Source organism: Cebus imitator, unplaced genomic scaffold, assembly GCF_001604975.1.
Source record: "Cebus imitator isolate Cc_AM_T3 unplaced genomic scaffold, Cebus_imitator-1.0 Scaffold326, whole genome shotgun sequence".
NCBI classification, from domain to species: domain Eukaryota; kingdom Metazoa; phylum Chordata; class Mammalia; order Primates; family Cebidae; genus Cebus; species Cebus imitator.
Genome location: NW_016107641.1, coordinates 1,932,437 through 1,945,226, shown reverse-complemented (window position 1 = coordinate 1,945,226; position 12,790 = coordinate 1,932,437).

Below are 12,790 nucleotides of genomic sequence, written 5' to 3'. Positions count from 1 at the left end.
TACACACACCTAGATGATATAGCCTACTACACATCCTGGCTACACACTTGTACAGACTTTTACTCCCCTGAATACAGCAGGTGTAAGTATCTGTGTCTCTAACCATATCTAAACATAGAAGAGGTGCAGTAAAAACCTGGTATTAGGCTGAGCTCAGTGTCTTATGTCCTGTAACCCAGCACTTTGGGAGGCTGAGGCAGGTGGATGGCTTGAACCCAGGAGTTCAAGACTAGCTTGGCAACATAGCAGAACCCCATCTCTACAAAAAAAATGAACTAGGCAGAGTGGAACACACCTGTAGTCCTAGCTCCTTGGGAGGCTGGGTGGGAGACTCACTTGAGCCCCAAGCTGGGGTCAATTTGGTTCCCTTCATGTGGAGTTGTGATATATACTAAGTCATATGAATTTAAAGTTCTCAGCAGGCCTAGAAGATTTATACCATTATTATTACTATTATTCAGCTAGGAAAACCAAGGCACGAAAAGGCCACTCAGCTGTTAAGAGCCTGAGCTAGAGTTTGAACCCAGGCAGTGTGGCTGCAGGCATCCTGTTTAGCTCGCACCCGTTTGGCACCTGGTGCAGAGTTAACACGGGAAAGCACACAGCTCAGTGCCTGGCTCCTGGCTGTGTTACTCGTGGCCACGAGGCGAGGAAAAGGTGGGACTTCCTGGAAGGCAGGAATGTTTCTTGGTTGGCCAGTGAAGCCTGCCTGTGAGGCCAAGAGTGGTGTGCAAGGGCTGGGGCACAGGCAGAGGGAGCTGGGGTACAGGGCAGGGGCAAGTGGGGAGGGCCACACTGAGCTGCCTCTGATGCTCTCCACTGCTCTGCAGCTGCCCTTGGTGCTGGAACATTTGCCCCAGTGGGAGCCACCTTCAGACATCACTGCCAGCCAGCCCAGGTGGCCGCAGAGTGTGAGATGCAGAGTGGACTTCCGGGACATTGGCTGGGGCAGCTGAGTCTTCCCACCATCCACCCAGTCATCACGTCAATTACTGCAAGGGTCGGTGTGTCTTCCCAGTGGGCCACAAGACCAGTGCTTCCCATCACACCTCCTTCATGTCCTTCCTCTCTCACTTCAAGGTGAACCCTGACATCTCCAGCCCCTTTTATGTCCCCAACAAGCTCAATTCCAACAGACTCCTTTATCTGGATGTGCAGAAGGTGGTTGTGCTGAGGCAGTGTGTAAACATGGTGCTGGGGAGTATGGCTGTGGGGAGGGTCCTGCACTGTCATGAGCTTCTCTTGACTTTACATGACTGCTAAGGAGGGTGAGCAGTGGGAATGGTGTGGGAAGAAATGATATCCACTTGGGAGCCCAGAGCACCAGATCTCATTTAATGATGACATCGAGGTTCCTGTGTGATCTTGGGTGTGACGTAGATTCTCCCTAAGCCTTAGGTTATCCATTCCGGGAACGGTGCTGGCTGAGGGGAGGTATAGGGACCAGTTTAGGGGGGACTGTTGCCTCTTGTGTTATCCTCTTCTATAAAAGCATACAACTGGGTTCCCGGGGACCACACTGGCCAGCACAGAGACAGCCCTCGGTATTTATTGAGTGAGTAATGAAGGGAGCAGAGGCTTCTCTCGTTATATTTTTTCTTTTTAACTTTATTTTTTCCCACTTAAAGACCAGTGGAAAGACTAGCTAGATCGTATCTAGCTATTCTTCCCATACGGCTATGTCCTGTTTTTTAAAGTAGGAGGAAGTATTTTATAGCTTTCTTGCCTTTCCTCATCTCCTTCCCAGGTCAGGTCCAGAATCCCTGGCTTGGGGGGCAGAATCTGAACTCTCCTGGCTGATTGACTGGGAGATGGTAGAATTGGTCAGCCTTAGCAGGTGATCAGCAATAGAGGTTATAAAGCTTAGGGAAGCAAGTCACTGGCAGAGCTGATACCCTGCACAGCTGGAGGCCAGTGGCACCTGTTTCTGTACCACTGGAATAGAGTGGTGGAGGGAAAGACCTCTTTGATCCTCATTCTTCTTGACCACCCTCCTGGAGCCCAAGTGAGACTGTTTGAGATCTAATGAAATCAGAACAAGATCCCTGCCATGCCAGTAAGCTACCACTGTCAATCAGATAGTGGAAGGAGGACAACTTCCTCTGTCATCCATTGTGGATGTGCTGGTATTGCTTAGATTAAAGTGAAACAAATCCATCCATCCATCCATCCAACCATCCATCCATCCATCCATCCAAATTACGGAGAAGACATTGAAGATGATGTTTATAGCAAGATGTTCAACAACATTGTTTGATTTAAAAAGCTGGTCACTGAAGTCTTCACAATATGATCCTATTTTTGTTTACAACTATTTGCATAGAAAAAAACACCAGACAGAAATACATTACAGTCAAAACTGGAAAGCTTTTCTCTAGTTAGTGAGATCATGTTTGGTTTTTATTTTCTTCTTATTTAGCCATGTTTTCTACATTTCATTCAGTGAAGATAGATTCATTTAAAAGAAAAAACCAACTTATTTAAAAAGAGAGCAGATGTGTTCTGTGTGTTCTTTGATTTGACTGAGAGACAGGTATGTCTGGATGGGGGAAGATGCCCCTCTGGTCTAGGCAGGGGCATCATCAGGCTTCACCTGCCAGGTCCTGGTGGGCTCCTGCCTGGCATGAATGAGGTTCTGGTGGCCTCTGAGGCTTCTCCAGACTCAGGGTTCCTAGACCAACCTAAGGTGCCATTCAAGGACAGTCTTTCGGTGCCCTGTAGACCTAAGGGGTGGGGAGGCAAAGGCAATCCCGTCCCAGCCCTCCGTGAACCTAGGCTATGTTCAAGGTCTTGCATTTGAACCTGACTCTGTCCCTGGACACTTAGCTGTGTGACCTTAGGAAAATTCCCTCACCTCTGGGGCTTCTTATCTGCAAAGAGTGGGAAATACCACATCTCTTAAAGGGCTAATTGGGGAATAAATGGCATGATAAGCAAATAGAAAGCAAGAGACAACATCTCTAGTGAAGAGATGAGGCAAACACTAATTCACATAAAAGCCAGTCAAGAAGACGGTGTGGGCCTGGGCTGGGAGCACCCAAAAGCAGATTTTGCCAGCCCTCCTCTGCAGTGCCCAGGCCTGGCAGAGAGCTGGTGTTTGGGACATGTCTCCTACTTAATGAAGATGTTGGGTTGGGGGCGGGTAACAGGATCACAGGAATGAATTTTGAGAGCACAGGCTGCTGGCAGCAGTGAAATGGAAATAAACTCCTTAGCGCACCTGCGGAGCCCGCTGCCCCATCACTAGGTGGGTGCCCCACAGCAGGATACCCCTGGGAATGTCTGGGACTCTCTAGCCTGGCAAGTTTGTTGATGGAATAGATGGCAGCACATGCAAAGCCCACTTTCTCCCAATAATCCCAGACCATAATTAGGAGTCAGACAAGCCTGCTGCTTGCCTCAGCTCCCTTCTGGTTTTTTGTGTGCCCAGGGCTAGACCCAGGCTAAGCCAGGGAATCCTGGGGAGGGGCATCTGCCACTTCCTTCTGGGGCTCTCAGGGCTCTCTAGGGTCAAGGGCAGTGAGTGAGGGACCCTATGTGGGTTGGCAGAGTCCAGCTTCACTGCGGCAGTCTCAAAGGTCCACCCACTTTCTGTGCAGCTGACACAACGTTCCCCAATCTTAGCATCTAGTGCTCCTTTGATGATGGTGAATTCGAAAAGATGCCCCACCTGCAGACCTGGGGAAGGCCACAGGGTTTAGAAATCTTTCCGAGAAAACACACCGGTGAGGGTCAGCTGGCCTGCTGGACGCGCTCCTGGACTGTGTGGCTTTCTTGCAGATTTCTTTCCCCCGATTCCCTCTTTGGTGTCCCAGGGTTGTTTTGTCCTCCCCCTGCCCCTTTCTACATAGAAACAAAGACTCAAAAGAGCCAGGAGCCTGAATGCAAGGCCAGAATACGGCGAGGCTGAAAAGCCAGAGATGCAGGAGGGTGGGAAGGAAGAGAGCCCTGGGGGCAGATGGGTGAGACAGGCCCTCCTGGGGGCTGGCGAGGAGGGGGTCTCCCATCTTGGGTAGCCAGAGAATCAGTGCCTGGTGCTCCCTTGCCCAACTTGTCGAGCCCCGATGTTCCTGCCAAAGGGAACTTGTGGGGAAATGGGGCCTCGGGGGCTGACTCCTGCCCTCAACAAGACTAAAAGGGCCGAGGCACTTGAGATTGTCATGTGAGTGGACACACAGCCACTGCCACACAAGAAACTGGGAGAAACGTCTGTGTTACAGAGGACAGAAGATGAAAACCTTATGACATTAAATGCTCTTACAAGTCATGAACCTTTCAATAAGAAAATAGGCAGAGAAGAGGAAGTCCCCCCACTTTGCCCCTTGCCCTGGCACAAAAAACTCAAAACAAATGCAATAGAGTCAATATATATATGATAAACTGCATTAGCCTGTAAAAATGGAAAAAAGAAAAAAAACCCTGAGATAAAACAAAATGCCTTTTTGTGTGGCTTGTCAAATGCAGGCACCTGGCATGTGGGGAACTTCCACCATCCCCGAGGTCCCTGGGTTCTGGATTGCTCTCCAAGAGGGCGGACGTCCTGCCCCCATGGCGGGCTCAGAGCCAAAGGCAGGCAGATGAATAAGTGATGGGATTTCCGGGCACAGAGAGGCAGCTGGGATTATGGTAAATGAAACCTGAACATTGAGGCTCCCACTCACCGCTGACCCTGCACAGGTGGATCCTCCAAATGATCTCCTTTTGTGCACCCTTACTATAGTTTCATTATGGCCCATTAAACAGCAATAATTAAAACAAAATATATTGGATTTGTTTATCCTGGACTTAGCAAGGAAATGAGACTTGCAACGGTGTTGGTGCACAGTTGAGGACTACAGGACTTGTAATTAGTAGGGTAATTAAGGAGATGTCGCCTTTGTACTGCAACGGTGAACTTCTCAGGGATAATGAACTCTCTCGGTGGAAGGGAGTCCGGCTGGGGGTAGCCACGGGGACCAGGGGCTGCCTATTGCTGGTCCAGCCAGCGGAGGAGCTGGGGCTCACTTAGGTAACAAAATGCCACATGCCAGGTGCTGTTATAGAAGCCAGGGTGCACCATGGAGCTTGCATGAGAGCAGGGAGGGAGACACCAAGCATGTTCCAATGAAGTATTTGAGGACTTAAGAGCTAAGCAGGAAACCAAAGCAGGAGAAGAGGTGGAAAGGGGTGGAGCAAGGGCATCTGTCATCTAGGAAGCCTTCTCTTGAAGAGATGACTTTGATCCGAGTTTGGGATGAAGTGAAGGTCAGTCTTAAAGGCCACCCGGGGGCAGCTTTCCAGACAAGGGGAAGAGCAAGGACTGGTGGTAAGGTGGGTGACGGCATCTGGCCAGGCTGGGGCGGGAACTGGGTACGGGAAGGGGTTTTCTCCCCAATTGCCCCCAGTGAGATGCAGAGTGTGAGGACACCCCAGTGACCTCTTACTTTCTACTCCTGACACAGAGGGCAGACCTTGTCCCCTTAATTTGTGCAATAAAGACCCTCTCTCCAGGCTGTGTACCTCAGGTGGAGCTAGAGACAGAGGCACCTGGGAGGGCATGTTCTTGAATTGGAGTTGCTTGTGAGGTCCAGAGCACATCTCCAGCTTCACCTCTGGTGTCCGCTTAAAGGAGAAGGGGTGCCTGGCTCCTGCGGGGCCAGGGAGGGAGAATGAACTCCATCATGTCCCTTCATCCACCCATTTGTTCATGGATCCATTCCTCCTTCCATCCACCCACCTATCTATCCATTCTCCAGCCAGCAGGCATTTGCAATTTCTGAGACCCGAGGCTGTGCCAGGGCCTTGGTAGGAGCAGGAACACAAGGATAGACCGGCCCTGGCTCCTGCCATCCACGGGAAGCTGTCTCTGCAGCGGAAAAGTAGCTACTCCGTCTGCAGTTTGGTGCCACCTGGTGGCAGCTGTTGGCTCTGGCTGAAACGGATGGGGGTGATTCTGGGCTGGGTGGCTCTGTGCCACTTGAGGACAGCAGCAGCTGTTTCAGAAAGTACCAAGTGGGTTAACGCTTCTTCTCAGCTCAGTCTGCGGAAGTTGAGCTGGGAAAATGCTGGGGATGCAGAGGCCCTTCCCTTCCCGCACTTCCCGCTTCCCACAATGGGGTGTCAGGTTACCTTCCTTACCCCTGTTTCCCCTGTTCTCCCTCAGAGGCAGTGGTTACTGCTCTGAATTTACATTTTTATGGAGTTTACAGTTCTGTCCAGTTTATAGTTCTGACCCAGAAAGTATGGCCGCTGAGGAGTCTCTCTGTAGGGCTGTAGGCAGAGAGCCCCATCTGCTGCTGACAGCCCTCTGAGACCATGGGCAGAGCTGAGAGGGTTCAGGGGAGACTCTGAGGACCACCATATGCCACATGCTAGATGACCCTGCCTGGAAGAAACAGCTAGTGGCCTTGGCCTTGGCTCCCTTACTATCTGAACTTGTGAGCATCTTTCTCCCTGGCCTTAGAAAACAGAGCCCTGACCTCATGCCTGATTGTCCCAGGACCTGACTCTACAGCCTTCCAGCTCCACCTCAGAGATGTTTTGCCTTGGGTTTCCTGCTTGTGACCTCTTCCTACAACCAGCCTCTTTACTGAAGCATCTGTCTGGAGGCTCGGGGATTCCCTCCAGACCTCTGTCCCTGGCCTGGGTCCTCACATAAGTGTCCAACACCCCAGCCATCCCTGAGACCCTGCCTGGCTCTAACTTTGTCACCCCTGACTAGAGTGGCTGACTCAGAGGCCTGAGGGGTTTGCATGATGGTTGTGGTTTTCCACATGAGTTATGCTTGTGGGTGTCTCTCCACCCATGAGGATGGCCCCCTTGGTGAGGGAGGGGGAGCTGAAGTATGCTCAAGGTGGAAGAGAAGGCGAAGAGAAAAATTCTCACATGCCATTGGTTGTTATGGGCTTTCACAGAAATGGAAAGGAGTGTGAGTAATTTGAGGCATCTGAAATATGCTTATTCTTTGATCAAATTATTTCTCTACTGACAGTTTTTTAAGAAAATAACAAAAATGAGCCCAGTGAATTTTTGTATTTTTTGTACAGATGGGGTTTTGTCATGTTGTCCAGGCTGGTCTCAAACTCCTGGGCCTGCCTCAGCCTCCCAAAGTGCTGGGACTACAGGTATGAGCCACCATGCCTGGCTACTTTTAATTTTTTGTCTTATGTGCTTCCTTAAAAAAAATTTAAACATTTAATTCATTGATTGACTGATTTTCCTTTAGACAACTTTTTCTGAAGAACATAGTAAAAGGAAAGTCAGCCATAAACAAGCCACTTAAAAAAATCCATTCAGGGATTATAAGTTCAGCCGCTTTCAGACATGAGACAGAAAGTATTGTTGTGTGAGGGGTGAGATGTTTCCAGGGACCAGGACCTCGGCCAGATGCATCCTGTGCAATTGTTTTCACATTTTAGACAATACAAAACAACACTATTACTGACACTGGCCAAACAACACAACTCTCACCCTGGCTGGATAGCCAGAAGGTGACCTTTGCCTAAAGTAAGAAATGAGGGTCCCCTCCCCTTCACCCCTTCTCCATTCCTGCCCCCCAACTCCAAATACAATTTTCTGGTTAAAGGGCGAGGCCACGACAGCCAAGGCAGGTGCACCTGGGAGAGCCATCACGGAGAGTGGGAAATAGGCATTACTTGGACACAGCAGAGTTTAGCATAGGTGTTGCTAGATAGAGGCTGGGCCTGGGTGAGGGGCAGAGGAGGATAAGGAAAAGGAGAAAGAGGGACAGAAGGGAGGGGAGAAGGGGTGTGGAGAGAAGGAGAGGGAGTGGGAGGGAAGGGAAAGAGAAAGGGAGGGAGGGAGTGGAGGAGAGAGCAGGGAGAAAGGGTGGGAAGAAGGGAAGAGGAAGGGGAGAAAGAAAAGGAGGGAAGGAGGGGAGAGAGAGACGGGGAAAAGGGGCATTTCAGGAATGTGTGCAGATGTGCAGATGTGGAGGGGCTGCCCCCTGCCCGCCCCCACTCTCGGTTTTCTGAAAGGCTGTCACACTTGCTAACCACCATCACCAGCTGTGGAGCATGTCACCATTTCCTACAGCGGTTCTTCCATGATGGGAATCCTTCCGGGTTTGCAGATGGGATAGATGATGCTCAAAAAGCTGAGACGACCCAAGAGCTGGAAAGCAGCAACAAGGATTTGGGACATGAAGCCCCGTATCCTTTCTATGACTTCGGCTGCAGCGTGCAGGGAGAGCAGCCATTGGGATGGTTTGTGGGTGCCATCAAGAGAAGCAGGCTAGGGAGAAGTGCTTTCCCACTGCTGCAGCCTTTCCTGTAGGACTGGACAGGGTGTCCACCTGGCTCGCACACCGCGTGTCCCCATGACCACGTTGGAGGTGACTCTCCAAAGCCCTCAGCAACCTTTAGTACAGATACAGGAAAGAAGAGACGATTGATTGTCTCTCTTTAATTCATGTGATTATTCAAGGCCTGACTTGTCCCGGAGAGCACTGAAGGACAGCAGCCCAGCACTGCAGGGAGGCACAGGCTTTGTTCGCTGTCTCAGGCACTTACCTCCAAATGCTTTGTTCATGGCTATGTCCTCTGTGACTTGAAGCTGTAGATCTTGTCTTATTAATGAATGCATTGAGCAGATATTTATTTTATGCCTACTAGGTGCCAGGCACTGCTAAGCCCACACTAACCTGCTGTTTACAGTCAGCATTTACAGTCTAGTTGGGGAATTAATATTGGTAAACACACATTTACGCACACACAAATATTATATTAAAAGGTTTAAGCACTGTGAAAGAAACGACATCTCTTGTCTCTTGCCCTCATGTAAGGCTGGCACGAACAGGGTTCTCAGAGAGCATCTGTTAAAAATGAGTGGGTGAGGAGGAAGAATGTGCAGGCTACAGGAAGGGTGTCCATCCTCCAGCAAAGGGGAGGCCTGGTCCTGAGCTGGGATGGTGCGGCTGGAAACTGAAGATTCCATAGCCACCCCGGCTGGCTGGGACTCCCTGAACCCAAGGTGCCAGGGCTGATGGGCTGCCTTGGACAGCTGAGGTCCTCTCCAGGGCTGCATCCAAGGTACCCACTGCCCGTTGCTGGAGGTCTCGATTTGGCAGTCTTTGCTACAGTGGCTGCAGGAGGCCCTCCCAACACCCCAACCTCCCCAGGTCCCCAGGTGCTCCTGCTGAATGTTACCTGACCACAGAACTGGAGCTGCACCACTGTCTGGGGAATGGATGAGGAGGCGGATGGATGGGTGGGTAAAGGGGCATGACCCCTGTGTGTCACCTTGCCTCTCTCCAGGCTGGCCGGTGGGGGCTGCAGGCCAATTGGGGATGGGGCTGAGAGATGGGAATTGCCTGGGTCAGCCTTGCTTAGACAGCAGGCAATTTCATTCAATAAATATTTCTGTTGGGATCTAAATGTACTCTGAGATTCTGCTCTTGAGTGAGGCTGAGGCCACAGGGAAGGAAGGGAGGCAGTGCCCCACCTCTGGGAAATGTGCTAAGAAGTCCTGTTATGGCCTGGCCACGCCAGGCAAGGTAATGGCCAACCGAGTCACCAAGAGCAGAGCAGTGAGGTGTGGGGGAGGGGCAGAGGGCAGTCCTGGAGGGGCGGGGCCAATGTAGAGGGAGTGGGCTGGTCAGGTGGGGAGACAGAGGGCCCTGCAGATCCAGGATTGCAAGAGCATCACAGTGAAATCACAGCTGCGAAGTACTAACTGTGTGTGTCTTTGGGTGTGTGAGAGAGAGAAAGGAGAGCGAGAAAGGAGTGAGGGAGAGAAAAGAGACAGAAAGATAGAGAGAAAGAAAGAAGGAGAAACAAGGAGAGAAAGGAGCGAGAAGGGGAGAGAAAACAGGGGAGAGAAAACAGGGGAGAGAGAGAAAGGAGAGAGAATGAGAAAAAGAAGGAGAAAGAGAAAGAAGGGAGAAAGAGGGAGAGAAGGAGAGAATCAGAGAGAGGAAGAGAGAGAGAGATGGAGAGAAAAAAGAGAATAAACTGGTGAAAGAAAGAGAGAGAGAGAGAGAGAGACAGGGAGAGGGAAAGAGGGAAAGAAGAGAGGGTGCTGGGGGCAGCGAGAATAACCTACTGATGGCTGAATCAAGTGCTGACAGGCAGGCCTTGCCAACAGGGAGGTTTAAGAGGCCAGAGTTTAAGAAGCCAGGCGGACACCAAGTCCGCCTGGTTGAAAACCCATACCCCTCCCACTGCAGCTGTATACATGATCCAGGTCTGTTAGAAATGGAAAAGATTCATTGTGTTTACTAGTTATTCATGTAGCAAACTTGCTTCATTCCTTCCATAGTCATTTCCATTAAATTCCACACATTTATTTAGCACTTAATATGGGCAATGGAGCATGCATTTTGTTTGAGGGGAGCCATGTCCTGTTTACAAGGGAGCAGCCGGGAGTGTTGGGCTAGGGGTCGGGAGGACTGGCTGCCAGCCCCGCCTCTGCTGTCCCATTCTCCTCTCCAAGTGCCACAGCTCCATTCAAGTCATATGAATGCACCCAAAGAGCTTTGCAACCAAAGCTGACCTTGAAAGCTATTTTTTTTTTCTAGAGGTTAATTGGTGAAATAATTTAGACTTGGAGACTGACATCTTTCTTCTATTTCTGGCTGGTCCCAATTTGAGATTTCCTTAGATTGATTTAGTTTCTTATTAGCAATTCATTATGATATCTTAAAAATAGCTTGATTTACCAACTAAATGCTTATAAAGATACTTTGCTCCAAGTCAGTGACTCCAGTGAATCAATGAGAGCAGTCCTGGATGCTAGGATCTTAGAAATCAAACCTGTGGGTGTAGCCGGAGGAGACTTCCCAGAGTCTCTTGAGGTCCACCCCCTCAAGATGGTCCTGTTGGGAGGCTGATGGCTGATGCTGAGCCCTGTCAAGACCCCTTGACTCTGGCGTGAACCCTGGGGACGGAGGAGATACTGTGTCTTCGGGCTCTTCTCCATTGGAAGCAGGAGGGTACATAAGGATAGGAGCTCCTCCTCAGCTGGAGGTGGGCTGTGTTCTAGAGCTGCCCATCCAGAATTATAATTCACCGTCCCTCTAGGGCCATGGAGACAAGGTCTGGGGGATCCAGTACCTTTGGGTGTAGTTTCCCCGTAGTACCAGTTTCCCTTCCCTCTGTGTCCCCATCTCCTTCCCTAGCCAGAATCCCTAGGGGCTGGCTCCCCAGGGCTGTGAGCTCAGATCCTTGTCCCCTGGCGTAGCTCAGAGTAGGTAATAGATATCTGAGAGAAGGGGAGAGAAAGAAAGAGAGAGAGAGAAAGGAGAAAGAGAGAAAGAAGGACAGAAAGGAGAGAGAGAAAGAAGGAGGGGAGAGGGAGAGAAGGCTTGAAATGGACTGAACTCAACCCTTAAATGCTAGAAGCTGAGGACTCGGGCTTCCTCGACACACCCCTTTCTTATCCTAACATTTGACAAAAATTCATTTTCAGTCTGAAAATAATGATAGACTCACACAGAATTTATGTCAGGGGTAAGAAAGACAGATAACTGCAGAAGCCGGGGGTTACACAACCTGGGGAGGTGTCCTGTAGGAAAGTAGTAGGGAATAGTGAGGTCTGTGGCCAAATAGAGTTGACATGCCCAGTCTAAAGGCAGTGGATTTAAATTTCTAAAACATTTCTGTTAACTGGACAAGATGCCTTTGATCCAGCTCAAAGGACATTGATTTAGGTTTTCTAGCAAAATAGGTGTGCTGAGTACAGTTCAACAAACCAGGCAATTAAGTGTGAAGAACAAAAAACGGTAAGGAAGCAAGTGTGGCAGGCAGACAGGCAAGAGGGAGGGATGAGCAGCCACCGAGGAGCTCTCCCAAGGCTTGTATAGCTCTGGCCTCGTGGGGGGCAGGGCTCATTTAGGAGACCACCAGAAGGCTCAGGTGCCATCTATAGGTACCCAAAGCAGCTCACAGGAGCATCTCTCCAGGAACCTTAGCAGCAAGACAATAATAATGATAATGATAATACCACAGCTGCAGCTCATGTTCCTAGGGCAGTTGCTATGTGCTGGGCATTGTGTTCCACACCGTCTTTAAAATTTTTTAATTTTTAAATAGACTTTATTTTGTAGAGCAATTTTCTATGCACTGCAGAATTGAGCAGCAAGTTCCCATATATCCACCCCCCCCCACCACCCCCACTATCAACACTAGCACCAGAGTGACCCATTTGTTACTGTGGGTGAACCTGCATTGACATGTCATGATCACCCAGAGGTTACGGTTTACATTAGGGTTCATCTTGGTGTTGTACATTCTATGAGTTCGGACGAATGTCAAATGACATATATCAACCACTGCAATAGTTTTAACTGTCCTAAAAGTCCTTTAGCACTGTCTTTTAATCCTCCCTCCAGCACTTGATGCTGGCATTGTTGTCTCATGTCACACAATGAGTCAAGGAGGTCCTGAGAGAGTAAGTGACCTGCTCAAACTCACTGTCTCCAGAGGACCGAAGCCTGCTGGAATGGAGGCAGGGGCACAGACTCTGTAGGTGGTGGGCCTGCCTCCCCGGGGGGTGCGCTCTCTTTCCTTGTGAGAGTTAGGAGGCCATGGGCAAGCCTCCAAGCTCCGAAGCAAACACAGGGCCAAAGGCTGAAGCTGAGCTCTGAGATCCCTGGAAACCATATGGAAATATACTTTGTCCTGTGGTCACTGGACAAGAACAGGTGAAGTTATCGGAAGTTGGCTTGAGTTTGAGCAGCTACTATGTTTTATTTGACAGCAGAACTTGTGAATTATAGGCAGTTTTCAAGATGATAAAATGCATGTCTATCCTTTGTTATATATATATATATATATATATATATATATATATA